Below are 15,179 nucleotides of genomic sequence, written 5' to 3' on the forward strand. Positions count from 1 at the left end.
CCCTAACCCTAAACCTAGCACGAACCCTAACCCTAACCCTTCCCCGAAGCCTGACCCTCACCCGTCCCCTAATCCTAACCCGTACGTTAACACTAACCCGCGCCCTCACATGCACGCTCCCCCTAAAGCGTTGCCGTACCCTCAGCTGGACCCGAAACCGTCCCCGTCCCCTAACCCTAACCCTAGCCCGAACCCTAACCCTAACCCTTCCCCGAAGCCTGACCCTCACCCGTCCCCTAATCCTAACCCGTACGGTAACACTAACCCGCGCCCTCACACGCACGCTCCCCCTAAAGCGTTGCCGTACCCTCACCTGGACCCTGAACCGTCCCCGTCCCCTAACCCTAACCCTAGCCCGAACCCTAACCCTAACCCTTCCCCGAAGCCTGACCCTCACCCGTCCCCTAATCCTAACCCGTACGCTAACACTAACCCGCGCCCTCACACGTACGCTCCCCCTAAAGCGTTTCCGTACCCTCACCTGGACCCTAAACCGTCCCCGTCCCCTAACCCTAACCCTTGCCCGAACCCTAACCCTAACCCTTCCCCGATGCCTGACCCTCACCCGTCCCCTAATCCTAACCCGTACGCTAACACTAACCCGCGTCCTCACACGCACTCTCCCCCTAAAGCGTTGCCGTACCCTCACCTGGACCCTAAACCGTCCCCGTCCCTTAACCCTAACCCTAGCCCGAACCCTAACCCTAAACCTTCCCCGAAGCCTGACCCTCACCCGTCCCCTAATCCTAACCCGTACGCTAACACTAACCCGCGCCCTCACACGCACGCTCCCCCTAAAGCGTTGACGTACCCTCACCTGGACCCTAAACCTTCCCCATCCCCTAACCCTAACCCTAGCCCGAACCCTAACCCTAACCCTTCCCCGAAGCCTGACCCTCACCCGTCCCCTAATCCTAACCCGTACGCTAACACTAACCCGCGCCCTCACACGCACGCTCCCCCTAAAGCGTTGCCGTACCCTCACCTGGACCCTAAACCGTCCCCGTCCCCTAACCCTAACCCTAGCCCGAAACCTAACCCTAACCCTTCCCCGAAGCCTGACCCTCACCCGTCCCCTAATCCTAAGCCGTACGCTAACACTAACGCGCGCCCTCACATGCACGCTCCCCCTAAAGCGTTGCCGTACCCTCACCTGGACCCTAAACCGTCCCAGTCCCCTAACCCTAACCCTAGCCCGAACCCTAACCCTAACCCTTCCCCGAAGCCTGACCCTCACCTGTCCCCTAATCCTAAGCCGTACGCTAACACTAACCCGCGCCCTCACACGCACGCTCCCCCTAAAGCGTTGCCGTACCCTCACCTGGACCCTAAACCGTCCCCGTCCCCTAACCCTAACCCTAGCCCGAACCCTAACCCTAACACTTCCCCGAAGCCTGACCCTCACCCGTCCCCTAATCCTAACCCGTACGCTAACACTAACCCGCGCCCTCACACGAACGCTCCCCCTAAAGCGTTGCCGTACCCTCACCTGGACCCTAAACCGTCCCCGTCCCCTAACACTAACCCTAGCCCGAACCCTAACCCTAACCCTTCCCCGAAGCCTGACCCTCACCCGTCCCCTAATCCTAACCCGTACGCTAACACTAACCCGCGCCCTCACACGCACGCTCCCCCTAAAGCATTGCCGTACCCTCACCTGGACCCTAAACCGTGCCCGTCCCCTAACCCTAACCCTAGTCCGAACCCTAACCCTAACCCTTCCCCAAAGCCTGACCCTCACCCGTCCCCTAATCCTAACCCGTACGCTAACATTAACCCGCGCCCTCACACGCACGCTCCCCCTAAAGCGTTGCCGTACCCTCACCTGGACCGTAAACCGTCCCCGTCCCCTAACCCTAACCCTAGCCCGAACCCTAACCCTAACCCTTCCCCAAAGCCTGACCCTCACCCGTCCCCTAATCCTAACCCGTACGCTAACACTAACCCGCGCCCTCACACGCACGCTCCTACTAAAGCGTTGCCGTACCCTCACCTGGACCCTAAACCGTCCCCGTCCCCTAACCCTAACCCTAGCCCGAACCCTAACCCTAACCCTTCCCCGAAGCCTGACCCTCACCCGTCCCCTAATCCTAAGCCGTACGCTAACACTAACCCGCGCCCTCACACGCACGCTCCCCCTAAAGCGTTGCCGTACCCTCACCTGGACCCTAAACCGTCCCCGTCCCCTAACCCTAACCCTAGCCCAAACCCTAACCCTAACCCTTCCCCGAAGCCAGACCCTACCCGTCCCCTAATCCTAAGCCGTACGCTAACACTAACCCGCGCCCTCACACACACGCTCCCCCTAAAGCGTTGCCGTACCCTCACCTGGACCCTAAACCGTCCCCGTCCCCTAACCCTAACCCTAGCCCAAACCCTAACCCTAACCCTTCCCCGAAGCCTGACCCTACCCGTCCCCTAATCCTAACTCGTACGCTAACACTAACCCGCGCCCTCACACGCACGCTCCCCCTAAAGGGTTGCCGTACCCTCACCTGGACCCTAAACCGACCCCGTCCCCTAACCCTAACCCTAGCCCGAACCCTAACCCTAACCCTTCCCCGAAGCCTGACCCTCAGCCGTCCCCTAATCCTAACCCGTACGCTAACGCTATCGCGCGCCCTCACACGCACGCTCCCCCTAAAGCATTGCCGTACCCTCACCTGGACCCTAAACCGTCCCCGTCCCCTAACCCTAACCCTAGCCAGAACCCTAACCCTAACCCTTCCCCGAAGCCTGACCCTCACCCGTCCCCTAATCCTAACCCGTACGCTAACATTAACCCGCGCCCTCACACGCACGCTCCCCCTAAAGCGTTGCCGTACCCTCACCTGGACCGTAAACCGTCCCCGTCCCCTAACCCTAACCCTAGCCTGAACCCTAACCCTAACCCTTCCCCGAAGCCTGACCCTCACCCGTCCCCTAATCCTAACCCGTACGCTAACACTAACCCGCGCCCTCACACGCACGCTCCTACTAAAGCGTTGCCGTACCCTCACCTGGACCCTAAACCGTCCCCGTCCCCTAACCCTAACCCTAGCCCGAACCCTAACCCTAACCCTTCCACGAAGCCTGACCCTCACCCGTCCCCTAATCCTAAGCCGTACGCTAACACTAACCCGCGCCCTCACACGCACGCTCCCCCTAAAGCGTTGCCGTACCCTCACCTGGACCCTAAACCGTCCCCGTCCCCTAACCCTAACCCTAGGCCAAACCCTAACCCTAACCCTTCCCCGAAGCCAGACCCTACCCGTCCCCTAATCCTAAGCCGTACGCTAACACTAACCCGCGCCCTCACACACACGCTCCCCCTAAAGCGTTGCCGTACCCTCACCTGGACCCTAAACCGTCCCCGTCCCCTAACCCTAACCCTAGCCCAAACCCTAACCCTAACCCTTCCCCGAAGCCTGACCCTACCCGTCCCCTAATCCTAACCCGTACGCTAACACTAACCCGCGCCCTCACATGCACGCTCCCCCTAAAGCGTTGCCGTACCCTCAGCTGGACCCGAAACCGTCCCCGTCCCCTAACCCTAACCCTAGCCCGAACCCTAACCCTAACCCTTCCCCGAAGCCTGACCCTCACCCGTCCCCTAATCCTAACCCGTACGGTAACACTAACCCGCGCCCTCACACGCACGCTCCCCCTAAAGCGTTGCCGTACCCTCACCTGGACCCTGAACCGTCCCCGTCCCCTAACCCTAACCCTAGCCCGAACCCTAACCCTAACCCTTCCCCGAAGCCTGACCCTCACCCGTCCCCTAATCCTAACCCGTACGCTAACACTAACCCGCGCCCTCACACGTACGCTCCCCCTAAAGCATTGCCGTACCCTCACCTGGACCCTAAACCGTCCCCGTCCCCTAACCCTAACCCTTGCCCGAACCCTAACCCTAACCCTTCCCCGATGCCTGACCCTCACCCGTCCCCTAATCCTAACCCGTACGCTAACACTAACCCGCGTCCTCACACGCACTCTCCCCCTAAAGCGTTGCCGTACCCTCACCTGGACCCTAAACCGTCCCCGTCACTTAACCCTAACCCTAGCCCGAACCCTAACCCTAAACCTTCCCCGAAGCCTGACCCTCACCCGTCCCCTAATCCTAACCCGTACGCTAACACTAACCCGCGCCCTCACACGCACGCTCCCCCTAAAGCATTGACGTACCCTCACCTGGACCCTAAACCTTCCCCATCCCCTAACCCTAACCCTAGCCCGAACCCTAACCCTAACCCTTCCCCGAAGCCTGACCCTCACCCGTCCCCTAATCCTAACCCGTACGCTAACACTAACCCGCGCCCTCACACGCACGCTCCCCCTAAAGCGTTGCCGTACCCTCACCTGGACCCTAAACCGTCCCCGTCCCCTAACCCTAACCCTAGCCCGAAACCTAACCCTAACCCTTCCCCAAAGCCTGACCCTCACCCGTCCCCTAATCCTAAGCCGTACGCTAACACTAACGCGCGCCCTCACACGCACGCTCCCCCTAAAGCGTTGCCGTACCCTCACCTGGACCCTAAACCGTCCCAGTCCCCTAACCCTAACCCTAGCCCGAACCCTAACCCTAACCCTTCCCCGAAGCCTGACCCTCACCTGTCCCCTAATCCTAAGCCGTACGCTAACACTAACCCGCGCCCTCACACGCACGCTCCCCCTAAAGCGTTGCCGTACCCTCACCTGGACCCTAAACCGTCCCCGTCCCCTAACCCTAACCCTAGCCCGAACCCTAACCCTAACACTTCCCCGAAGCCTGACCCTCACCCGTCCCCTAATCCTAACCCGTACGCTAACACTAACCCGCGCCCTCACACGAACGCTCCCCCTAAAGCGTTGCCGTACCCTCACCTGGACCCTAAACCGTCCCCGTCCCCTAACACTAACCCTAGCCCGAACCCTAACCCTAACCCTTCCCCGAAGCCTGACCCTCACCCGTCCCCTAATCCTAACCCGTACGCTAACACTAACCCGCGCCCTCACACGCACGCTCCCCCTAAAGCGTTGCCGTACCCTCACCTGGACCCTAAACCGTGCCCGTCCCCTAACCCTAACCCTAGTCCGAACCCTAACCCTAACCCTTCCCCAAAGCCTGACCCTCACCCGTCCCCTAATCCTAACCCGTACGCTAACATTAACCCGCGCCCTCACACGCACGCTCCCCCTAAAGCGTTGCCGTACCCTCACCTGGACCGTAAACCGTCCCCGTCCCCTAACCCTAACCCTAGCCCGAACCCTAACCCTAACCCTTCCCCAAAGCCTGACCCTCACCCGTCCCCTAATCCTAACCCGTACGCTAACACTAACCCGCGCCCTCACACGCACGCTCCTACTAAAGCGTTGCCGTACCCTCACCTGGACCCTAAACCGTCCCCGTCCCCTAACCCTAACCCTAGCCCGAACCCTAACCCTAACCCTTCCCCGAAGCCTGACCCTCACCCGTCCCCTAATCCTAAGCCGTACGCTAACACTAACCCGCGCCCTCACACGCACGCTCCCCCTAAAGCGTTGCCGTACCCTCACCTGGACCCTAAACCGTCCCCGTCCCCTAACCCTAACCCTAGCCCAAACCCTAACCCTAACCCTTCCCCGAAGCCAGACCCTACCCGTCCCCTAATCCTAAGCCGTACGCTAACACTAACCCGCGCCCTCACACACACGCTCCCCCTAAAGCGTTGCCGTACCCTCACCTGGACCCTAAACCGTCCCCGTCCCCTAACCCTAACCCTAGCCCAAACCCTAACCCTAACCCTTCCCCGAAGCCTGACCCTACCCGTCCCCTAATCCTAACTCGTACGCTAACACTAACCCGCGCCCTCACACGCACGCTCCCCCTAAAGGGTTGCCGTACCCTCACCTGGACCCTAAACCGACCCCGTCCCCTAACCCTAACCCTAGCCCGAACCCTAACCCTAACCCTTCCCCGAAGCCTGACCCTCAGCCGTCCCCTAATCCTAACCCGTACGCTAACGCTATCGCGCGCCCTCACACGCACGCTCCCCCTAAAGCATTGCCGTACCCTCACCTGGACCCTAAACCGTCCCCGTCCCCTAACCCTAACCCTAGCCAGAACCCTAACACTAACCCTTCCCCGAAGCCTGACCCTCACCCGTCCCCTAATCCTAACCCGTACGCTAACATTAACCCGCGCCCTCACATGCACGCTCCCCCTAAAGCGTTGCCGTACCCTCACCTGGACCGTAAACCGTCCCCGTCCCCTAACCCTAACCCTAGCCCGAACCCTAACCCTAACCCTTCCCCGAAGCCTGACCCTCACCCGTCCCCTAATCCTAACCCGTACGCTAACACTAACCCGCGCCCTCACACGCACGCTCCTACTAAAGCGTTGCCGTACCCTCACCTGGACCCTAAACCGTCCCCGTCCCCTAACCCTAACCCTAGCCCGAACCCTAACCCTAACCCTTCCACGAAGCCTGACCCTCACCCGTCCCCTAATCCTAAGCCGTACGCTAACACTAACCCGCGCCCTCACACGCACGCTCCCCCTAAAGCGTTGCCGTACCCTCACCTGGACCCTAAACCGTCCCCGTCCCCTAACCCTAACCCTAGGCCAAACCCTAACCCTAACCCTTCCCCGAAGCCAGACCCTACCCGTCCCCTAATCCTAAGCCGTACGCTAACACTAACCCGCGCCCTCACACACACGCTCCCCCTAAAGCGTTGCCGTACCCTCACCTGGATCCTAAACCGTCCCCGTCCCCTAACCCTAACCCTAGCCCAAACCCTAACCCTAACCCTTCCCCGAAGCCTGACCCTACCCGTCCCCTAATCCTAACCCGTTCGCTAACACTAACCCGCGCCCTCACACGCACGCTCCCACTAAAGCGTTGCCGTACCCTCACCTGGACCCTAAACCGTCCCCGTCCCCTAACCCTAACCCTAGCCCGAACCCTAACCCTAACCCTTCCCCGAAGCCTGACCCTCACCCGTCCCCTAATCCTAACCCGTACGCTAACACTAACCCGCGCCCTCACACGAACGCTCCCCCTAAAGCGTTGCCGTATCCTCACCTGGACCCTAAACCGTCCCCGTCCCCTAACACTAACCCTAGCCCGAACCCTAACCCTAACCCTTCCCCGAAGCCTGACCCTCACCCGTCCCCTAATCCTAACCCGTACGGTAACACTAACCCGCGCCCTCACACGCACGCTCCCCCTAAAGCGTTGCCGTACCCTCACCTGGACCCTGAACCGTCCCCGTCCCCTAACCCTAACCCTAGCCCGAACCCTAACCCTAACCCTTCCCCGAAGCCTGACCCTCACCCGTCCCCTAATCCTAACCCGTACGCTAACACTAACCCGCGCCCTCACACGTACGCTCCCCCTAAAGCGTTGCCGTACCCTCACCTGGACCCTAAACCGTCCCCGTCCCCTAACCCTAACCCTTGCCCGAACCCTAACCCTAACCCTTCCCCGATGCCTGACCCTCACCCGTCCCCTAATCCTAACCCGTACGCTAACACTAACCCGCGTCCTCACACGCACTCTCCCCCTAAAGCGTTGCCGTACCCTCACCTGGACCCTAAACCGTCCCCGTCCCTTAACCCTAACCCTAGCCCGAACCCTAACCCTAAACCTTCCCCGAAGCCTGACCCTCACCCGTCCCCTAATCCTAACCCGTACGCTAACACTAACCCGCGCCCTCACACGCACGCTCCCCCTAAAGCGTTGACGTACCCTCACCTGGACCCTAAACCTTCCCCATCCCCTAACCCTAACCCTAGCCCGAACCCTAACCCTAACCCTTCCCCGAAGCCTGACCCTCACCCGTCCCCTAATCCTAACCCGTACGCTAACACTAACCCGCGCCCTCACACGCACGCTCCCCCTAAAGCGTTGCCGTACCCTCACCTGGACCCTAAACCGTCCCCGTCCCCTAACCCTAACCCTAGCCCGAAACCTAACCCTAACCCTTCCCCGAAGCCTGACCCTCACCCGTCCCCTAATCCTAAGCCGTACGCTAACACTAACGCGCGCCCTCACACGCACGCTCCCCCTAAAGCGTTGCCGTACCCTCACCTGGACCCTAAACCGTCCCAGTCCCCTAACCCTAACCCTAGCCCGAACCCTAACCCTAACCCTTCCCCGAAGCCTGACCCTCACCTGTCCCCTAATCCTAAGCCGTACGCTAACACTAACCCGCGCCCTCACACGCACGCTCCCCCTAAAGCGTTGCCGTACCCTCACCTGGACCCTAAACCGTCCCCGTCCCCTAACCCTAACCCTAGCCCGAACCCTAACCCTAACACTTCCCCGAAGCCTGAGCCTCACCCGTCCCCTAATCCTAACCCGTACGCTAACACTAACCCGCGCCCTCACACGAACGCTCCCCCTAAAGCGTTGCCGTACCCTCACCTGGACCCTAAACCGTCCCCGTCCCCTAACACTAACCCTAGCCCGAACCCTAACCCTAACCCTTCCCCGAAGCCTGACCCTCACCCGTCCCCTAATCCTAACCCGTACGCTAACACTAACCCGCGCCCTCACACGCACGCTCCCCCTAAAGCGTTGCCGTACCCTCACCTGGACCCTAAACCGTGCCGGTCCCCTAACCCTAACCCTAGTCCGAACCCTAACCCTAACCCTTCCCCAAAGCCTGACCCTCACCCGTCCCCTAATCCTAACCCGTACGCTAACATTAACCCGCGCCCTCACACGCACGCTCCCCCTAAAGCGTTGCCGTACCCTCACCTGGACCGTAAACCGTCCCCGTCCCCTAACCCTAACCCTAGCCCGAACCCTAACCCTAACCCTTCCCCAAAGCCTGACCCTCACCCGTCCCCTAATCCTAACCCGTACGCTAACACTAACCCGCGCCCTCACACGCACGCTCCTACTAAAGCGTTGCCGTACCCTCACCTGGACCCTAAACCGTCCCCGTCCCCTAACCCTAACCCTAGCCCGAACCCTAACCCTAACCCTTCCCCGAAGCCTGACCCTCACCCGTCCCCTAATCCTAAGCCGTACGCTCACACTAACCCGCGCCCTCACACGCACGCTCCCCCTAAAGCGTTGCCGTACCCTCACCTGGACCCTAAACCGTCCCCGTCCCCTAACCCTAACCCTAGCCCAAACCCTAACCCTAACCCTTCCCCGAAGCCAGACCCTACCCGTCCCCTAATCCTAAGCCGTACGCTAACACTAACCCGCGCCCTCACACACACGCTCCCCCTAAAGCGTTGCCGTACCCTCACCTGGACCCTAAACCGTCCCCATCCCCTAACCCTAACCCTAGCCCAAACCCTAACCCTAACCCTTCCCCGAAGCCTGACCCTACCCGTCCCCTAATCCTAACTCGTACGCTAACACTAACCCGCGCCCTCACACGCACGCTCCCCCTAAAGGGTTGCCGTACCCTCACCTGGACCCTAAACCGACCCCGTCCCCTAACCCTAACCCTAGCCCGAACCCTAACCCTAACCCTTCCCCGAAGCCTGACCCTCAGCCGTCCCCTAATCCTAACCCGTACGCTAACGCTATCGCGCGCCCTCACACGCACGCTCCCCCTAAAGCATTGCCGTACCCTCACCTGGACCCTAAACCGTCCCCGTCCCCTAACCCTAACCCTAGCCAGAACCCTAACCCTAACCCTTCCCCGAAGCCTGACCCTCACCCGTCCCCTAATCCTAACCCGTACGCTAACATTAACCCGCGCCCTCACACGCACGCTCCCCCTAAAGCGTTGCCGTACCCTCACCTGGACCGTAAACCGTCCCCGTCCCCTAACCCTAACCCTAGCCCGAACCCTAACCCTAACCCTTCCCCGAAGCCTGACCCTCACCCGTCCCCTAATCCTAACCCGTACGCTAACACTAACCCGCGCCCTCACACGCACGCTCCTACTAAAGCGTTGCCGTACCCTCACCTGGACCCTAAACCGTCCCCGTCCCCTAACCCTAACCCTAGCCCGAACCCTAACCCTAACCCTTCCACGAAGCCTGACCCTCACCCGTCCCCTAATCCTAAGCCGTACGCTAACACTAACCCGCGCCCTCACACGCACGCTCCCCCTAAAGCGTTGCCGTACCCTCACCTGGACCCTAAACCGTCCCCGTCCCCTAACCCTAACCCTAGGCCAAACCCTAACCCTAACCCTTCCCCGAAGCCAGACCCTACCCGTCCCCTAATCCTAAGCCGTACGCTAACACTAACCCGCGCCCTCACACACACGCTCCCCCTAAAGCGTTGCCGTACCCTCACCTGGATCCTAAACCGTCCCCGTCCCCTAACCCTAACCCTAGCCCAAACCCTAACCCTAACCCTTCCCCGAAGCCTGACCCTACCCGTCCCCTAATCCTAACCCGTTCGCTAACACTAACCCGCGCCCTCACACGCACGCTCCCCCTAAAGCGTTGCCGTACCCTCACCTGGACCCTAAACCGTCCCCGTCCCCTAACCCTAACCCTAGCCCGAACCCTAACCCTAACCCTTCCCCGAAGCCTGACCCTCACCCGTCCCCTAATCCTAACCCGTACGCTAACACTAACCCGCGCCCTCACACGAACGATCCCCCTAAAGCGTTGCCGTATCCTCACCTGGACCCTAAACCGTCCCCGTCCCCTAACACTAACCCTAGCCCGAACCCTAACCCTAACCCTTCCCCGAAGCCTGACCCTCACCCGTCCCCTAATCCTAACCCGTACGCTAACACTAACCCGCGCCCTCACACGCACGCTCCTACTAAAGCGTTGCCGTACCCTCACCTGGACCCTAAACCGTCCCCGTCCCCTAACCCTAACCCTAGCCCGAACCCTAACCCTAACCCTTCCACGAAGCCTGACCCTCACCCGTCCCCTAATCCTAAGCCGTACGCTAACACTAACCCGCGCCCTCACACGCACGCTCCCCCTAAAGCGTTGCCGTACCCTCACCTGGACCCTAAACCGTCCCCGTCCCCTAACCCTAACCCTAGGCCAAACCCTAACCCTAACCCTTCCCCGAAGCCAGACCCTACCCGTCCCCCTAATCCTAAGCCGTACGCTAACACTAACCCGCGCCCTCACACACACGCTCCCCCTAAAGCGTTGCCGTACCCTCACCTGGATCCTAAACCGTCCCCGTCCCCTAACCCTAACCCTAGCCCAAACCCTAACCCTAACCCTTCCCCGAAGCCTGACCCTACCCGTCCCCTAATCCTAACCCGTTCGCTAACACTAACCCGCGCCCCTCACACGCACGCTCCCCCCTAAAGCGTTGCCGTACCCTCACCTGGACCCTAAACCGTCCCCGTCCCCTAACCCTAACCCTAGCCCGAACCCTAACCCTAACCCTTCCCCGAAGCCTGACCCTCACCCGTCCCCTAATCCTAACCCGTACGCTAACACTAACCCGCGCCCTCACACGAACGATCCCCCTAAAGCGTTGCCGTATCCTCACCTGGACCCTAAACCGTCCCCGTCCCCTAACACTAACCCTAGCCCGAACCCTAACCCTAACCCTTCCCCGAAGCCTGACCCTCACCCGTCCCCTAATCCTAACCCGTACGCTAACACTAACCCGCGCCCTCACACGCACGCTCCCCCTAAAGCGTTGCCGTACCCTCACCTGGACCCTAAACCGTGCCCGTCCCCTAACCCTAACCCTAGTCCGAACCCTAACCCTAACCCTTCCCCAAAGCCTGACCCTCACCCGTCCCCTAATCCTAACCCGTACGCTAACATTAACCCGCGCCCTCACACGCACGCTCCCCCCTAAAGCGTTGCCGTACCCTCACCTGGACCGTAAACCGTCCCCGTCCCCTAACCCTAACCCTAGCCCGAACCCTAACCCTAAACCTTCCCCAAAGCCTGACCCTCACCCGTCCCCTAATCCTAACCCGTACGCTAACACTAACCCGCGCCCTCACACGCACGCTCCTACTAAAGCGTTGCCGTACCCTCACCTGGACCCTAAACCGTCCCCGTCCCCTAACCCTAACCCTAGCCCGAACCCTAACCCTAACCCTTCCCCGAAGCCTGACCCTCACCCGTCCCCTAATCCTAAGCCGTACGCTAACACTAACCCGCGCCCTCACACGCACGCTCCCCCTAAAGCGTTGCCGTACCCTCACCTGGACCCTAAACCGTCCCCGTCCCCTAACCCTAACCCTAGCCCAAACCCTAACCCTAACCCTTCCCCGAAGCCAGACCCTACCCGTCCCCTAATCCTAAGCCGTACGCTAACACTAACCCGCGCCCTCACACACACGCTCCCCCTAAAGCGTTGCCGTACCCTCACCTGGACCCTAAACCGTCCCCGTCACCCTAACCCTAGCCCAAACCCTAACCCTAACCCTTCCCCGAAGCCTGACCCTACCCGTCCCCTAATCCTAACCCGTACGCTAACACTAACCCGCGCCCTCACACGCACGCTCCCCCTAAAGGGTTGCCGTACCCTCACCTGGACCCTAAACCGACCCCGTCCCCTAACCCTAACCCTAGCCCGAACCCTAACCCTAACCCTTCCCCGAAGCCTGACCCTCAGCCGTCCCCTAATCCTAACCCGTACGCTAACGCTATCGCGCGCCCTCACACGCACGCTCCCCCTAAAGCATTGCCGTACCCTCACCTGGACCCTAAACCGTCCCCGTCCCCTAACCCTAACCCTAGCCAGAACCCTAACCCTAACCCTTCCCCGAAGCCTGACCCTCACCCGTCCCCTAATCCTAACCCGTACGCTAACATTAACCCGCGCCCTCACACGCACGCTCCCCCTAAAGCGTTGCCGTACCCTCACCTGGACCGTAAACCGTCCCCGTCCCCTAACCCTAACCCTAGCCCGAACCCTAACCCTAACCCTTCCCCGAAGCCTGACCCTCACCCGTCCCCTAATCCTAACCCGTACGCTAACACTAACCCGCGCCCTCACACGCACGCTCCTACTAAAGCGTTGCCGTACCCTCACCTGGACCCTAAACCGTCCCCGTCCCCTAACCCTAACCCTAGCCCGAACCCTAACCCTAACCCTTCCCCGAAGCCTGACCCTCACCCGTCCCCTAATCCTAAGCCGTACGCTAACACTAACCCGCGCCCTCACACGCACGCTCCCCCTAAAGCGTTGCCGTACCCTCACCTGGACCCCTAAACCGTCCCCGTCCCCTAACCCTAACCCTAGCCCAAACCCTAACCCTAAACCTTCCCCGAAGCCAGACCCTACCCGTCCCCTAATCCTAAGCCGTACGCTAACACTAACCCGCGCCCTCACACACACGCTCCCCCTAAAGCGTTGCCGTACCCTCACCTGGACCCTAAACCGTCCCCGTCCCCTAACCCTAACCCTAGCCCAAACCCTAACCCTAACCCTTCCCCGAAGCCTGACCCTACCCGTCCCCTAATCCTAACCCGTACGCTAACACTAACCCGCGCCGTCACACGCACGCTCCCCCTAAAGGGTTGCCGTACCCTCACCTGGACCCTAAACCGACCCCGTCCCCTAACCCTAACCCTAGCCCGAACCCTAACCCTAACCCTTCCCCGAAGCCTGACCCTCAGCCGTCCCCTAATCCTAACCCGTACGCTAACGCTATCGCGCGCCCTCACACGCACGCTCCCCCTAAAGCATTGCAGTACCCTCACCTGGACCCTAAACCGTCCCCGTCCCCTAACCCTAACCCTAGCCAGAACCCTAACCCTAACCCTTCCCCGAAGCCTGACCCTCACCCGTCCCCCTAATCCTAACCCGTACGCTAACACTAACCCGCGCCCTCACTTGCACGCTCCCCCTAAAGCGTTGCCGTACCCTCAACTGGGACCCTAAACCGTCCCCGTCCCCTAACACTAACCCTAGCCCGAACCCTAACCCTAACCCTTCCCCGAAGCCTGACCCTCACCCGTCCCCTAATCCTAACCCGTACGCTAACACTAACCCGCGCCCTCACACGCACGCTCCCCCTAAAGCGTTGCCGTACCCTCACCTGGACCCTAAACCATCCCCGTCCCCTAACCCTAACCCTAGCCCGAACCCTAACCCTAACCCTTCCCCGAAGCCTGACCCTCACCCGTCCCCTAATCCTAACCCGTACGCTAACACTAACCCGCGCCCTCACACGCACGTTCCCCCTAAAGCGTTGCCGTACCCTCACCTGGACCCTAAACCGTCCCCGTCCCCTAACCCTAACCCTAGCCCGAACCCTAACCCTAACCCTTCCCCGAAGCCTGACCCTCACCCGTCCCCTAATCCTAACCCGTACGCTAACACTAACCCGCGCCCTCACACGAACGCTCCCCCTAAAGCGTTGCCGTACCCTCACCTGGACCCTAAACCGTCCCCGTCCCGTAAACCTAACCCTAGCCCGAACCCTAACCCTAACCCTTCCCCGAAGCCTGACCCTCACCCGTCCCCTAATCCTAACCCGTACGCTAACACTAACACGCGCCCTCACACGTACGCTCCCCCTAAAGCGTTGCCGTACCCTCACCTGGACCCTAAACCGTCCCCGTCCCCTAACCCTAACCCTAGCCCGAACCCTAACCCTAACCCTTCCCCGAAGCCTGACCCTCACCCGTCCCCTAATCCTAACCCGTACGCTAACACTAACCCGCGCCCTCACACGCACGCTCCCCCTAAAGCGTTGCCGTACCCTCACCTGGACCCTAAACCGTCCCCGTCCCCTAACCCTAACCCTAGCCCGAACCCTAACCCTAACCCTTCCCCGAAGCCTGACCCTCACCCGTCCCCTAATCCTAAGCCGTACGCTAACACTAACCCGCGCCCTCACACGCACGCTCCCCCTAAAGCGTTGCCGTACCCTCACCTGGACCCTAAACCGTCCCCGTCCCCTAACCCTAACCCTAGCCCGAACCATAACCATAACCCTTCCCCGAAGCCTGACCCTCACCCGTCCCCTAATCCTAAGCCGTACGCTAACACTAACGCGCGCCCTCACACGCACGCTCCCCCTAAAGCGTTGCCGTACCCTCACCTGGACCCTAAACCGTCCCAGTCCCTTAACCCTAACCCTAGCCCGAACCCTAACCCTAACCCTTCCCCGAAGCCTGACCCTCACCCGTCCCCTAATCCTAACCCGTACGCTAACACTAACCCGCACCCTCACACGCACGCTCCCCCTAAAGCGTTGCCGTACCCTCACCTGGACCCTAAGCCGTCCCCGTCCCCTAACCCTAACCCTAGCCCGAACCCTAACCCTAACCCTTCCCCGAAGCCTGACCCTCACCCGTCCCCTAATCC

Source organism: Stenella coeruleoalba (assembly GCF_951394435.1).
Source record: "Stenella coeruleoalba genome assembly, contig: scaffold_32, whole genome shotgun sequence".
NCBI classification, from domain to species: Eukaryota; Metazoa; Chordata; class Mammalia; order Artiodactyla; family Delphinidae; genus Stenella; species Stenella coeruleoalba.